The sequence below is a fragment of the Polypterus senegalus genome, chromosome 5 (genome assembly GCF_016835505.1).
Source record: "Polypterus senegalus isolate Bchr_013 chromosome 5, ASM1683550v1, whole genome shotgun sequence".
NCBI classification, from domain to species: domain Eukaryota; kingdom Metazoa; phylum Chordata; class Cladistia; order Polypteriformes; family Polypteridae; genus Polypterus; species Polypterus senegalus.
Window position 1 is genome coordinate 190,423,626 of NC_053158.1, and position 16,273 is coordinate 190,439,898.

The 16,273-nt window shown below is 38.9% G+C and overlaps 1 protein-coding gene across 1 annotated transcript in view; it reads left to right on the top strand.

Annotated features, from left to right (window-relative positions):
* The first annotated feature begins 8,710 nt into the window (after positions 1-8,710).
* The window catches only part of epc1a (enhancer of polycomb homolog 1 (Drosophila) a), a 119,451-nt gene continuing 111,888 nt past the window's right edge, over positions 8,711-16,273 (top strand). Inside the window, exon 1 of the mRNA XM_039753831.1 lies at positions 8,711-8,982. The gene's annotated coding sequence lies outside the window, so the exon portion shown is untranslated. The remainder of the gene's footprint in view (positions 8,983-16,273) is intronic.

Genomic DNA, 16,273 nt, shown 5'->3' on the forward strand with positions numbered 1-16,273 from the left:
TTCTCTACTATTGGGTGGAGCTCACACCCTCAACTTCAATAAACCTCGCAGCACAGAGTGTATGGCAAACCTCCGGCTGCACCAGGTACTCAAAGAAATCTACCTTATTACTTCAATCACTCTATAGACATTAAGAGAAAGCATAGAAAGTTAAAAGCAGCATGGTTTTTATTACAGGAATAATAATACCAGTAGAACAAAGAATAATATAAAATATAACTGATAGTAAAGTCTGGTTATATATAGTCTTTAGAATAAGCATACTAAAAAGTAAAGATAAGAAAAATGAATATCGTAGGCGGCTTGTGATCTAGCCCTCATAGTTATTCATGAGATGCTTTGCTGCCGATCAGATGGAAATGGCTGCACGCCTCTTCTGATGTCGCTCTGTTCTCTTCTTCTGACGTCTCCGTCCCTTTTTCTTCCTTCCTCCTATTTCGCTCTTCAAATGAGGTATATTTATTCTACCAGGGGGTTTTGCAAGATGTGATTATGAGATATTCTGATTGGCTGGCTGTCAATATGATGAATGAATTTGCTGTCTGTTTTCCCAAACAATAAAACTTTTTTGATGTTGCCTGAGGTATCAGCATGTCTTCCTTTCCCAGACTCTAAAATAATTTAGGTACTTTTGTCCCAGATGCCCAGGTTATAAACTAAGCAATAGCCTTAGGCACCAGTATGTCTTCCTTTCTTTGTTTAAAAAGTGAGGTACAATTAGGAAGAGGATATGCTTTGATTTGTCCTGAATGTAGTTCATCTGTTGTTGTCTTGAGCAAAATATAACGAAAATACAGAACAAAATTTTAAGATTTTGTACCCCACAACAATGTGCTTTTCACTACGTTGTCACTCGCTGTGAATCTTGCTTCGTAGTTGACGTAAAATAACAACACAGAATGTAACTGGCAAAAAGTAGGTGCTGATTGGGTTAAAAATAATCTCATGATTGAGTGAACATCTGTCTGCTGTTACAAGCCATGGCAGAACATAACCATGGAAGAAACAGAATTTAAAATGCAAAAGTAGGATAAATAGCAGAGCTTCTGCGTAGGGGGATCTGGCGTGGGGTTGTCATAACAAATTTATTACTAATCAAAAACTGAAATCTCTCAGTCATGTAAGTTTTCAGACCCTTAACTGTAGAAGCCCCTTTGGCAAAAATTCCAGCTTTGAGTCTTCTTGGGTAAGTCTCTACAAGCTTTTGCTCACCTGGATTGGAGCAGGTTATCCCATTCTTCGTGGCAGATCCTCTCAAGCTCCATTAGATTGAATGGCAAAATGTCTGTAAACTACCATTTTCAGGTCTCTCCACACATGTTCAGTGGAGCTGAAGTCTGGGCTTTGGCTGAGCCCCTCAGTCACACTCGCAGTCTTGTCCCCAAGCCTCTCCAGTGTTGTCTTGGCTGTGTGCTTCAGGTCATTGTTATGCTGAAAGGAGAACTGTTGTCCCAGTCTAAGGTGACATATATAGGGTGGTGCAGATCTGATTATGCAGATCCAGATCGTCTGGATGACTTTGATTTATGCAGGGACGATTCAAGTTCGACGCAAAGATGATTCTTCATGTCATCAGTTTGCACACTTCTCGATGGTCCGGGATTTTTCGGTGATTTTCTATGTAATAAACTTAAGTTATAGCGTAATGACAATTGCATAATTAGATCTGGACCGCCCTGTAGTCATTAGGTGAAGAGGTGCTTTTGAGGTTGATTTGTTTTTTGCTTTTCATGTTACTGTGATAAGTAAGTAAAAAAAAATCAAAAAACTCATTCAATTAAGAGACAAATTAAAAAACGCAAGATTGGCAGAACGGAAAACAGGTGGTCATTGTAGCCTTTCAAAACTGAACAAGCATATCCTTTGTAATATATAAAACGGAATTTCAATTAGAAAATTTGCATGTACGTGTGCCTCTGTGGTATAACCACTAAACATGCCACCTGGCATTTTCCTCGCAGTTTCCTGTTAAGTGTGATAAAATAATACAGTAGTTCTGACATCCTGCACCAACAGATTTTTTTCTTCAGCCACTGCACTGTTAATGTAAATGATGATGCTGGTGTAATGGCCAGCTTGTAAGTTAGAAGGATATAAACAAAAACCCAGTTTAAAAAAATATGAAATCCTTATTGAATGCACAGTTGCGTTAGCTCTTACAACAGTGAAACGTGCAAGCTTTATTCCATATTCATGCACCTTTGTACTTTTTATCTGGTGAAACCGCCACGAGATGCTTTACAAATTAAGAACTGGTACTTAACTGTGGAGCCTTATGGTTCAACTTAATCATTACGTCATATCCTCAGGTAAAACACCCCACAGGGTGGTCTCTTCCAGTCCTGGTGGGCTACCATAGCTGCAAATTTTCACTGAAACACCCCCAGTATCTTAAACAGAAAGGAGTGTCTCTCTCTCTCTTCATCTCCCTCATTGAACTCCAGGTCTTCTAGCTTTCTTGTGCTTCCTTGATTAGTGGTACTCACTTCCAGAAATCCAAAATGGCAACTCATTTCATTGCATTATTTTATCTAGTACTTAATGGCTAATTGGAATGGATATTTTCTAACCCAGTGGTGCAGTGGCTAGTACTTTTGTGTGGATTTTACATATTTTCTCCAATTTTCCTACCAAAACCAGATATGTAGGTTGAATGACATGGCAGCTCTGAATCAGCACTCCATAGACGTGGGTTTTTCAATGCATCTTACAGTGGCCTGGTACACTTAACATACGGTTGGTGTAATGCTGCTGGCTAGATATTTAAGTTTACTTGCAATCCTCAACCACATTCGAACACATTTTTTTACACAAACACCATACTCTGTGATTATAGGCCTGAAGATAAGCACGTTCAGGCCCAGCCAGCACTTGGATGCGAGACCATCTAGAAAAAACCTTGGGTTTCTGCCGGAAGAGGTGTTGGTGAGATCAGCAGGAGGCGCTTACCCTGTGGTCTGTGTGTGAATCCCAATGCCCCAGTGCAGTGACTGGGACAGTGTGCTGTAAAAATGACACCGTCCTTCAAATTTAAAACCGAAACCCTGGCTCTCTGTGGTCATTAAAGATCCCTGGGTATCCTTCATAAAGAGCAGGGTGTGCCCCAATGTCCAGGGTAAATTGCCTACCACAGAGTAATAATTCTGGCCCCCTAATCCTCCCCTTTCTCTAATTGGGCATTTCATTTACCACTTCACCACCTAACAGTAAATGTGTGGCGAGTGTACTGACGCAAAAATGTCTGCTGTCACATCATCCAGGTGAATGGTACACATTAGCACTTTGAGTTGTGAAAAAAGCACTATACAACTGTAAAAAAATATTATTTTTATGTTATGGATTTTGTATTCCTTTCCCACTTACTTGAAATATGACTTTCATGTAAGAATGCTGTTGACTGAGGAAGTTGACTGTTTATCCTGAAATTTCTCAATGAGCAAGTACACACAATTCTAACTGAGCTGTATGTGTACAGTCGTGGCCAAACGTTTTGAGAATGACCCACGTATTGATTTTCACAAAGTTTGCTGCTTCAGTGTTTTTAGATCTTTTTGTCAGATGTTTCTATGGTATACTGAAGTAGAATGACAAGCATTTCATAAGTTTCAAAAGCTTTTATTGACAAGTACATTAAGCTTATGCAAAGAGTTAATATTTGCAGTGATGGCCCTTCTTTCTTTTTGAAGACCTCTGCAATTTGCCCTGGCATGCTGGAAATCAACTTCTAGATCAAATCCTTAATGATGGCATTCCATTCTTCCATAATCAATGCTTGGAGTTTGTCCAAAAAACTGTGAGTTTTTGTTTGTCCACTCGCCTCTTGAGGATTGATCACAAGTTCTCAATGGGATTAAAGTCTGGGGAGTTTCATGGCCATGAACCCAAAATTTCAATGTTTTGTTCACCAAGGCACCTAGTTATCACTCTTGCCTTATGGCCCGGTGCTCCATCATGCTGGATTACTCATTGTTGGTCATCAAACTGTTCTTGGGTGGTTGTAAGAAGTTGCTCTCAGATGTTGTGGTCCCATTCTTTATTCATGGCTATGTTCTTAGGCAAAATTGTGAGTGAGCCCCACTACCTTGGCTGAGAAGCAACCCCACGTGACATGAATGGTCTCAGGATGCTTTACTGTTGGAGTGACACAGGACTGATGGTAGCGCTCTTCACCTTTCCTTTTTTCTGGATGCCCCAAACAATTGCAAATGGTATTCATCAGAGAAGATGACTTGAGCAGTCCAATCCCTGTATCTTTTGCAGAATATCAGTCTGTCCCTGATGTTTTTCTTGATTTCATTGCTGTCCTTCTTGACACCAGGCCATCCTCCAAAAGTATTCACCTCACTGTGCGTGCAGATGCACTCACACCTGCCTGCTGCCATTCCTGAGCAAGCTCTGCCCTGGTGATGCCCCGATCCCGAGCCATTAATCAACTTTACGAGACGGTCCTGGCATTTGCTGAACTTTCTTAGGTGCCCTGATGCCTTCTTCACAACAATTGCACCTCTCTCCTTGAAGTGTTTGATGATCCGATAAATGGTTGATCTAAGTACAATCTTACCAGCAGCAATATCCTTGCCTGTGAAGCCCCTTTTTGTGCAAAGTAATGATGGTCCTTTGGTGGCAGGGCTGAAATACAGTGGAAATGGGTTTTTGGAAAAAAGTTAATTTTCATGGCAAAAAGGGAGTTTACAATTAGTTACAATTCATCTGATCACTCTTCATAACATCCTGGAGTCGATGCAAATTGCTATTATAAAAACTGAGGCAGCAAACTTTCTGAAAATTAATATTTGTGTCTTTCTCAAAACTTTTGGCCACGACCGTAAAAGGAGAAAGCAAACAGTGGGATCTCCAGATACATTTCAAGGCTTCCAAGAACAGAAACTCTTTCATTTGTGTCTTTTCAGAATGTATTTTAACCATTTTAAAGAAACATCAAAGACACAGACAATCCCAGTAGACCCTGATGTAAAGTAGGAACCCACTCTGAACAGGAAGTGTATCCGTCACAGACTTCCAACCCACCATCATTAAAAACTGGGTCACGTTAAACCCACCAGTGCAGTTTTTTTTTTCTTTATATAAACACAAGATAATATTTTACTGCGACTTTCTTCCAAAGGTTCCCAGAGGCCCATGTGAAATTTTACTGCCAGCTTGGTTCCTGTTTCATACCTGGTACCTGCAGCAAATGGAATGCCTTCAATGAGGAAGCGGTGATATTCTTGTTACAGATTACAACCACAAAGATGAAAAGACTTTATTTGAAATCTTGTTGATCCAGGTAGGTGTTTTTTTAAAAGAGCGAAGAAGCCTTCATTGGGGCCAAAATTATCAAGTTATTGTTAAAGGTTAATTCAAATTAAGTGTTTGTTTAGTTTGAATAGAGTGTACAGTACAGGCCAAAAGTTTGGACACACCTCCTCATTCAATGTGTTTTTTTTATTTTCATGACCATTTACATTGGTAGATTCTCACTAAAGGCATCAAAACTATGAATGAACACATGTGGAGTTATGTACTTAACAAAAAAAGGTGAAATAACTGAAAACATGTTTTATATTCTAGTTTGTTCAAAATAACCACCCTTTGCTCTGATTACTGCTTTGCACACTCTTGGCATTCTCTCGATGAGCTTCAACAGGTAGTCACCTGAAATGGTTTCAACATCATTAAAAGCACTGACAGGAGAAGTGAATGACATTCACTTCCTAGTTCCAGAGGCACCTATCAAGGCGTGAGATAAATCAGGCAGCAAGTGTACAGTCAGTCCTTGAAGGTGATGTGTCAGAAGCAGGAAAAATGGGTAGGTAAGGATCTGAGTGACTCTGACAAAGGGCCATATTATGATGGCTAGATGACTGGGTCAGTGCATGTCCAAAATGGCAGGTCTTGTAGGTTGTTCTTGGTGTGCGGAGGTTAGCCATCCAAAAGTGGTCCAAGGAAGGACAACTGGTGAACCTGACATGGGGAGTGAAGGTTAGCCCATCTGCTCTGACCCTACAGAAGAGCTACTGTAACACAAATTACTGACAAAATTAATACTGGCCATGAGAGAAAGGTGTCAGAGCAAACAGTGTGAATAGATTGCATGACATGACATTTAGAGCTTTCTGTATGCAGGGAGTGAATCTCGTCTGTGTTTTTTACCGCACTTTGGCCTTCTGATCCTTAGAAGTGACAAGAAGTAGCCGATATAAACTGATGAAAAAAACAGAAGAGTTTTTTAGTGCAAAAAAATCAGCATTGGATCTCTTTAGACAGGGAGCGGTTAGAAGCACTGATACATCGTGTTGCTGCACCCACCACATGACAAACCACCTCAGGATCACAAATTAGGACCCGAGCCCAGCCGTTCAAAGGGTGACACCACAGCACCACTTGGGGGTTGGTGGCATGATTGGTTCTCATCCATCCATCATCCAACCTGCTATATCCTAACTACAGGGTCACGGGGGTTTGCTGGAGCCAATCCCAGCCAACACAGGGCGCAAGGCAAGAAACAAACCCCAGGCAGGGTGCCAGCCCACCACAGATGATTGGTTCTCTTTAAAGGAAATTAAAATAGAGTTTGTATATCATATTTATCACTTTTGAGGTTTAATATGTTAATCACATCAGAACATTATTATAATAACTGCTCGGTGATATGAATTACTATACACCCAAGGCGTTATTTGGACAGTTTGGCTGCATTTCCCTACTTGATCAAGGGGTAGGTTGTCATTTTCCACATTTTTAAATCTTGCGTAAAGACGGGTCACAGTTAACAAAAATATAAGCACATTCTCCCATATTTTTATGAATCTTGACTTTTGCTTGCAAACTCACATTTTGGGGCCTCGATATGTCTGCAAAATTTTTTTATAAATCTGCCCTCTGCAGTCAGCTTGCTAATCTGAGCACATCTCTCCAGTTTTGATGTCACTACACTGGTTACCTGTGTCATTCAGGATTGACTTTAAAATTCTGCTTATGGTATATAGAGCCTTAAATAATCTTGCCCCATCTTATATATCGGAATGTCTGACATCTTATATTCCAAATCGTAACCTCAGATCCTCAAATGAGTATCTCCTTAGAATTCCAAGAACAAAACTTAAAAGTGGTGAGGTGTCCTTCTGCTGATATGCACCTAAAATCTGGAATAGCCTGCCAATAGGAATTCGCCAGGCTAATACAGTGGCGCACTTTAAAAAACTGCTGAAAACACATTACTTTAACATAGCCTTCTCATAACTTCACTGTAATTAAAATCCTGATACTCTGTATACCCAACTCATTATAATAACTCTTCATGGTGGATCTAAAATCTGTACTAACCCCTACTCTCTCTTCTGTTTCCTTTTCCGGTATCCTTTTACTCAAAGCACCGTGATGTTCCAACAATGATGGATGGATTAAAAGCCAGACGTCTGTATGACCATCAGCATCAAGTGACTTTGTGAGAACCCTAACTACAAAGAGGACTATTTCATTTAAGTTAGGTAGAAACCCCAGAGGGGACAGGGCGGTCCCATGGCCTGGAACCTCTGCAGACTTTATTTTTTTTCTCCAGCCGTCTGGAGTCTTATTTTTTTTTTTTTTTTCTGTCCATCGGACCTTACTCCTTTTCTATGTTAACTGATGTGGTCTTATTTTAATTTATTTTGTCTTTTATTTTTCTTTTCTTCATTATGTAAAGCACTTTGAGCTACTTTTTGTATGAAAATGTGCTATACAAATAAATGTTGTTGTTGTAATAATTCTTTGCATTTATATAGTGCTTTTCTCACTACTCAAAGCGCTCAGCAATTGCAGGTTAAGGGCCTTGCTCAAGGGCCCAACAGAGCAGAGTCCCTTTTGGCATTTATGGGATACGAACCGGCAACCTTCCAATTGCAAGTGCAGGTCTTGCTAGGCTAATTACAGGCACTGCTGTTAACCCAACATGCACAATACTTAGTTTTGAATACTCAAGAGAAATAACAGTCCACCGAGACATTAGAACATTCAAAATGACCAGTGACCTGAGTGAAAATGAAACAGTATCATTATGTGTAGTCCTTTCGATGCACATTACTCATTGCCCCAATTTCACTTCATGCTTTAGATAAAATAGAGAATGAAATAACTCATCCAATTTCATTTTCTTTCCCTAATCATAGGTTCAAAATTGGCACTAAACAGCCTAAAACCACCCAACATGCCAGCAATACCATGCTTGGTATTTAAAACATATGTAATTCCTTGACGGATTTACAGGATATGGATTTACCACCGGATTTTCTTTTCCTCACTTTGAACTTATTAAAATTCTGTAAATGCCGATATGGACTACAAACCGCCACGAAGTTCCTGTAAGGCTGCAGAGAGGAGGGCCTTCTCCAAGTCTGTGAATCAACTCGCCAAGCGGCGCACTAATAGTCGCGGAAGTGCGGCACGACGTCGTTTCGTCGCCCACGCCATTGTTTTGGCTGACTCTACTGCCCGCGAAAGCTACGGCCATCTAAACGACAAGCTCGTGGGCAGCTTTTCGCCATTTTTCCGTACGTTTTGACAGGTACCGATGGCGGCGGCGGTGCCAGCGACAGCAGCAGCAGCAGCCTCACCAGCTCAACTTTCTCCATTGAGAGTGAGCTCATCAGCCGCGCGCTCTCTACAGGTGATTGGTGCCACTCGCCAGCCAATCACAGCGCTCCTGTTTGCCATTGCAAAGTTGTTAACCCCAGAGTCTTCTTCGGGCTTTGTCAGCTTTTTAATCTTGTGAAATAACGCTCTTGTTTGTTCTTTCGCTTGCTGTTATTATTCGGTTCTTCTCGATTTATCGTACTAGCGTTGGGGACTGGATCTGACGGCAGAAGGTAATCGGGATAATAAAGGAGCGATTCTGAATAATTCTGCTGCATGGCGTTTGTTGTTTGCTTAACAGCAAGTAACAGCACATCTTGACAATTGTGTTGAACTGTGTTGTCATCACCCACCTCAGCAAGCTTTTGGGTAAGTTCTTTTTTTGTATTCCCTCTTATTTTTTTTCTCGTGCGTTAGGGTCCAGTTTTATGTTTCATTGATCATATTCATAATAAAGCGTTCGATAATTTTAATTGTCTGTTAATGAATTAAAATGAGCGTATGCCGCCCCCCTCCTCTCGTCTATAAATTCCGCCCATATTGAGCGCGTCAATCCCCGTCTTTTTATCCGTTTGGGGTAACTCTGTGATTTTTTTTTTTCGATATCATCAGCTTTTTTTAGAACGAAATTGTAGTCTTGTATTTGAAATGAATTGTGAAAAAGAATAAAAGAAAAACTTCCAATCCATCTTACTTGACTTTTTTTTATATCCCACCTCCACACACGCAGAGGGACACACGGAATAATAACCGCAATGCAAAATGCGTACGTTGCACTGTTATGATTTCCAATTATTATTATTTTTTCATAATTGTATTCTTCAGAAATGTGACCTTTGTGAAACGGGACGAAGAATACGCTCGAATGGTTGAATATGTACACATTTTAAATAAAAGCCAGCTTGACGTTTCCTGATCCCCCGGAGAGCTGCCCTTGCTGGCCGTACACATTGACACATAAAGCTGGGTATTTCTATGAAGTTATGGCCGTGTCTGGATGTTGTCTTGTCGGTATGAACTCCCGCCCTGCTGGGCTGCTTTCTTCTTGGTGGGGGGAAAAAAATTATAGGCGGAATTGGATCGTCAAAGTCTTCCTTTCTTTTTTTGTTTAGTGGTGTTTGTAATGAGGTTAGTCGCGTGGCATTTCAAATAAATCATCTTTTTGTGCATAATGGTCTCTCTCTCTCTCTCTCCTTCTCTTTTTTTGTTTGCCACTATCCGTGATGGTGGCGCTGTAGTGTTCTAGAAGATTTAATTTGCCCATTTCTTTATTTAAAAGACAAAAAGAAACAGACAGGGGATGTCACCGTATAGGATAAAACCCGGTAAACCGCGTTCAATAGCTCAAATCTTAATCGGTATATTCATCGGTGTGAAGATTCGTCAGTGTTTGGTGTTATTTCACATTTTATTTGGGTTCTAAATCGTTCATTATTTTTAGATGGCATCGCGGTTATCATGCTGGGGGAAGCCCTGAGGTCTCTCTTGATCCTCATGATCTAATTGCAGTTGCTACGGTGTTTGGAAGAGGCGGGGTTTGTTACCTTTTTACCACCCGATCGGTTTTCCGAGTGTTATCCAATCTTAAACTGCAATTGCCCTTTTTTATGTCTTGTAATTGTAAATGTCTTTCAGGAAAAGTCGATCGCTAAAATCGAAAATGAACCTATATGGATTGGTCTTGTTAGTCTGTTTTCAGCACGCAAGTTCCTTTGTGGAGGGGAAAACCTAAAATTAGGGGCGGAGGGGAACAAACGCTTGTACTGTATTTCCCAGCTTTTAGTGTAGCAAACACCTTAACATGGCTTGTTATCTCATAGGTATCGGGATACTGGTAAGGCTGCACCTTTATTCAATCTGTAATTCAATTTTACTATTCTTTTTCTTAATTCTGCTTTTTTTTCCAGCACATGGTTGTTGCAAATAAACATGAGCAGTGTGTCATATTGTCAGGATGCAATCAACATCACAGTAGGTATTTAGAGAATGGGAGGATGTCCACAGGGACAAGAAGTAAACATGTAAACTTCACACAGTTGACGACCCAGCTTCAAATCAAACTGGAGTCCATGAATTGTGAGGTGGTAATGTTACCTGTTGCTCTACAATGATCCATAATAAATAAGCCCATATACAAAATAGATACAAATTGGCAAGTGAGAGGAAACCATTAAGTTGTTAGTTTAGCTAATATCTAAGCTGTCCCAGTATCTCATCCAGATACTTTTTTTTTTTTTTTTAAAAAGGTTGTCAGGGTTTCAGTTTCAACTACATGTCTCAGTAATTTACCTGATTATTTGAAAACTTTAAATTAAAAAAACAAAAAAAAAAAGTGTTTCCAGTTGTCAGTCCTAAGCGCTCTTCTTCTTAATTTTCACTGGTGTCCTTGAGCATGTGATTCATCTTTAATGTGAAAGAATTCTGCTGGATCAACTTTATCAATGTGAAACAGGTTTAATTCTTGGAGTCTGTGACAGTAGGACACATCCTTAAGTCCTGGGATGCATCTGGCCGCTCTCCTCTGCACAGTTTCAGGTGCTGCTGTGTCTGTCTTGTAGCGTGGAGTCCAGAACTGCACACAATATGTCAGATACTGTCTCACTAGTGCATTATATAGTCTGAGCATGATGTTCTTTGAAATATATATTTAAACGTCGTATAACATTTTATTTACCTTTGTAATTGCTTCTGCACGTTTCTTGGTGAAAACATTGTGTCAACCTAAACCCCTCAATCCTTTTCAGAGGCTCCTTCCTGTAGAACCGTTTCTCCTGTCTTGTATTTATAACTGACATTCCTTTTGTCCATATGAAGCAATTTTTAACAGCAAACTGTAGTGTTTGCTCAGCTCTGACATTTGTCCAGTTCTTAAGCTTCTCCAAATATGTCTATAAAGTAAACTTGTGCTCCAGCCAGGGTTCTTTCCCACTATGCCCCCAATTACTATCTGTGAAGTCATAACCCTCGTTTTGACTCTGAATTGAATAAGCGAGTTCATGAATGGCTGGATAGATTTCTAAGGCCTCAACAGCGTAAATTTTTTTTTTTTAGTTTTTTTTTTTTAAAAGAGATTACAGTGTTATGCTCAAGTCATGCATGTCCTTTAGCAGTACACACCAGGTGTCTAGTAACAAAATACTAATGCTTAATAAGAAGTGCTGCAGCTTGGAAAAAAATGTTGGCAGCAAGAATTGAGAAATGGGCAGAATTAAGAAATATCTGAAGCACAGTAAAGAATAGCAGAGTCCAAGGCACATGCTTACCTGAGCTATTCTTGTAGTATTAAAGCATGTAGGTATGTAGATGCAAGTTGTTGTTTCTGATTTAAATGTTAATGAATCAAGGTAGTGATTTCAGGAGAGAAGGAATCACAAAAATAAAGTTTAGTACTGAAATAGCAACAGTACTGGCACTGGAACGTCTAGACAAGCTGTCCCTGAGATATTTATACCGACAGGAAAGAAATTCCATTTTAAAACTTATTTTGGCATCACTGTATGGGTGGCTTATATAGTTAATAGTGTTTCTCTCTCTCTCTCTCTCTCCCTCCTTCTTTCTTTCTTAAAATAGCCAAAGTTCTCAAACATTAAATCCAATCTGGGGCATGGAGGGGCAGTTTAGCACTGTTAACTTCTGCTTCAGGAGATTGGGTTTAAATCCAGTCTTGTCATGCTGTATTTTTAGTTTGTAAGTTATGTTTGATTAATTGGAATTTCTAAACATGCCTGGTGAGTGTGAATGGGAATATGTATCTTGAGTCCTGATTTGAGTTTGATACTAGTGAGTTAAACTCTGGCCCCCTGTAAACCTGTAAATAGATTAAGAGGAATTGTAATGGTAAGAATATTGAGGTTGAGTAGTCTCTACTTTGTTTTTCATTATTTTAGTTAATATTTGAACCAAAGTGACATCACACAAATGTATAGCCACAAAGGTTGGTGAAGCTGTGGCTGAAGGTGCATTTGTTGGAATCATTCAAGGCATCCTGTGCACCGTACTTCCAGTGGAAAGTTGGCTTTAAGATCTGCTTTCCTGCTACTTGCATTAATTTTGCAGCACAATGGAAGCTTGACTAAGTTAAAAGGGTTCAGTTCCAAAGGTCAAAAATCTAAATGTAAACAAACTAGGAATTGTGTGTTAAGTTGGCACTCAGACTTGAAGCCGAGTGCTGCGTTTAAAATGTAGTATGTACGAACTGCAGTAATACTACCTGCTGATGTTTAATGTACAGTAATTGTGTCTGTGGTCACAGCACAGGTGATGTATAGGAAGGGCTCAGAGCATGCCATGTAGTGCCACTGCTTGTCTGACAAATGTAAAGCACATACTGTGATTACCTCTGTTGGTAGATTTCAACCTAAACAGCAAATTAAAGAAGATCCTGGTGCAACATAAGAACTGTTTTCTCCCTGTCATAAAAATGATTACATATTCCTTGACATAATAGTGTCACATCCTTCATTTTCTGTACAATTCAGTTTCTTTTTATATAGTGTTCTTTGCAAGAGCACTGTGACAAGTTCTCAGGTAAAATGCAAGTACAGATTTTACAAATTACTAAACATAGTATTAGTACATATAAAGACACACATTTGTAAAAACATGCAGAAAACAAATTGGAAGCTAATTAATATAAATGGAAACACACTAATATCTGTCCACTAATGGCCAGTTGACAATTCTAGATGCTTACTGAATATATGCCAGGATGCTTTCAACCTGTTCTAATAAAGTATCTATCTATCTGTCTGTCTATCTATTATATAGTGCCTTTCATATGTCTATTTATCTGTCTGTCTGTCTGTCTGTCTTGCCCCACTGTCCATGAAAGACATTTTGCACAGAGTATCCTTTTGTTTTTGCCGGTTTCTTGATTGTTCACCTTGGAGGTCTGGTGAACTGTGGATAAATTGAAAACTTTTTAATGATAATACCAAAATAAATATAGAGGAATTAAAAATGGCACAAGCGCATGTTACCCATCTCTGTATTGAATAGGTCAGATGCCTAAGAATCCTCGCCACGTAAAAATTTTAATAGTAACATTCTCCAACCAGTTCCGCTTCATGGGGAGCCCCTCCCAGTTCACTGACAACAAAAAGCCATCACCTCATCGTTTAGTTAACAAAGTACAACTGTTGAAGCTTGATCCAATCAAAAGCGTCTTTCAGACAGAGACAGTCAGGCAACTGTAGTGGTTTGCATTTTTCTTTTTCTTTCTTTCTCTTCAGCATTTAGCCTTGTGGGGAGAGGGGGCTTCCTTTTGGCTATTCAGATGGGAATGGCTGTAATGGTTTATGCAATGCAATTTATTCATTTTAATCCTGGCAGCATTTACAGGAAAGCAGGTAAGGGTTAACTTAGCACCTGCTGCTCTATAATCATAAGTGATGTGTAGTATAGGGTGGTCCATATCTAATTATGAAATTTTCATTACGCTATAAAAACGTATTAAATTTATCACATAGAAAATCACCCGAAAAATCCCGGACCATCGAAGTGTGCGAACTGACGACATGAAGAATCGTCTTCGCGCCGAACTGAAATCATCCCCGCATAAATCGAAGTCATCCAGACGATCTGGTTCTGCATAATTTAGTTCTGGACTACCCTGTAGATATTTTAATGCTGTTTCATACGTATCTCAATCTATGTAATTAGCTGCTTTTTTTCTTTTTTTGTGATACTTGCTTCTTATTTCAGATGGCAGGGGAAGCTGAAGGGCAAACACAATGTATTTTTAGGAAGATTATTAGGAAATTTTGTAATAATGACATCAAGTTTGTACCATATTGTACCTGAGGATTAGGGTCATTGATAATGAGCACACGTGAAGGCTCTGGACCAGAGCACAAGTAACTGTTTGGCAGTTGTTTCTGTCATGGGAGGAAGTAACCATGAAACAGTCTGCATTCACATCATCATAGTGTATATATAAATATACAGTGTTTGTGTGTGTGTGTGTGTATGTATGAGATAGATAGGCAGACGTACAGATTTATATAGAGAGAAATATGGATATAGTGAGCGTACTATCTTTCTCTATCTGACAATAGTATCTCTAGAAAATCTATAAATATAATGGCCATTTGGGTACTCTATTCATCCTTGGTATGTACACCCGTTCACCTGCCTTCGTCTCGGCTATATTAATATCTAATTTTGACTTGCCCAGGTACATTACTAGTTAGTGGTGGAGAGTGAACTGACAACCTTGTACTTATGCGTTATACACCGTGACTATAAGCCACACAGTCCAGTTACCCACGATGAAATGCATGTGAGGTCTATACATGTCAGCTGACGTTTCATTCAGGTTTTGAATCCTATTTGACTAAATTTGGTTTACACCTTCTTAATGGCCTTTGTCTTGCAGAATAGCTCAAGGTGGAAATTGATGTAGCAAATTCATTTATTTTAGTGCAGTATGTAATTTTTATTTTTCATTTGTAGTGTCACAGTTCTGGCAGATTAAATGAATTGCTCAGGGTCACATAGGACTACACTTGAGCAATTAGGCCACATAATTTCGTAAATTCATTATATAGATTGCAGTTTTCTTTGGCTAATTTATCACATTGTGCTTTGTAAATACAATGTAGTTGTTTCAGTATTTCTGAAATCTAAGTACAGGCTGTTTTAATGACAAAATTGGTTACTAAGATGGTTGAACGCATTACCTTGTGATTTAATGTCTTCACTATTATACAAAGAGAATGAAAACACTAGTTGCATCTTTGTGTGACCATTTTATGAATCTCAAAAAAAAACTAAAACGAAAAGGGAGAATGTTGTGGTTTTTTTGTTTTTTTTTTTTAAACCATGTGAAGACAGTTCTGCATGGTCTATTTTAAACTTTCTATGGTTTCATTTTCATCTTAAGTGTCAGACCTTCTAGGTATGGGTGCTGTTGTTAGAACGAATAATTGATTTGAAGGTTTCATACTCATTTATTCCTAAGACACTTGGATCTTTTGTCCAAGTATACTGAAGGGGATCGATTCAAGCTTTTGCTCTCTGATTCACTTTTCTCTGAAAAACCCTGACGAGGGGCCCACTTCCAAGGAAACTGATGGCAAAGTATATTTGGATGGTTCAGTATATTGTTCTCGTAGCTTTAAAGGAATAAGACTTGTATTATGCTCAGTATTCAGTTTTAATTTTTAGCCTTTGCCTTTTTCAACTTGTTTAATCTAGAATTGGTTACCTGATTTTTTCAAATTAAATTATTAAATGTATTTTAAATAGATTACATGAGCTTATTGAGCTTCTTTACAACTATTAAAGAAGCTTACTGATGTTTTGAAAGTAATACCTTAGCAAATATACTCAAAAAATGAACCTCTTATGATAAATAACAAATTCTTATTAATAAACGAATATGCTGCAACATTTAGTGTAAAAGTAACATGAAATGTTAAGTTAAAATAATACTCCACCCATAATATTTTTTTTACTTGCCCCATGTAGTTTATAGAGTTAGCTGAGAAATTATTAATCTCATATTTTCATGCACAATGGAAAGAAAAATGTTCTGATATATTACAAGCCAATATTGGCCAATGCAGCATAACAGTGAAAGATTTTCTCATGTTACTTGTGTCACATTATCCACATGTCAGTTATCAAGCTGTATGCTCAAAAAGTTCTAAACGTGCTT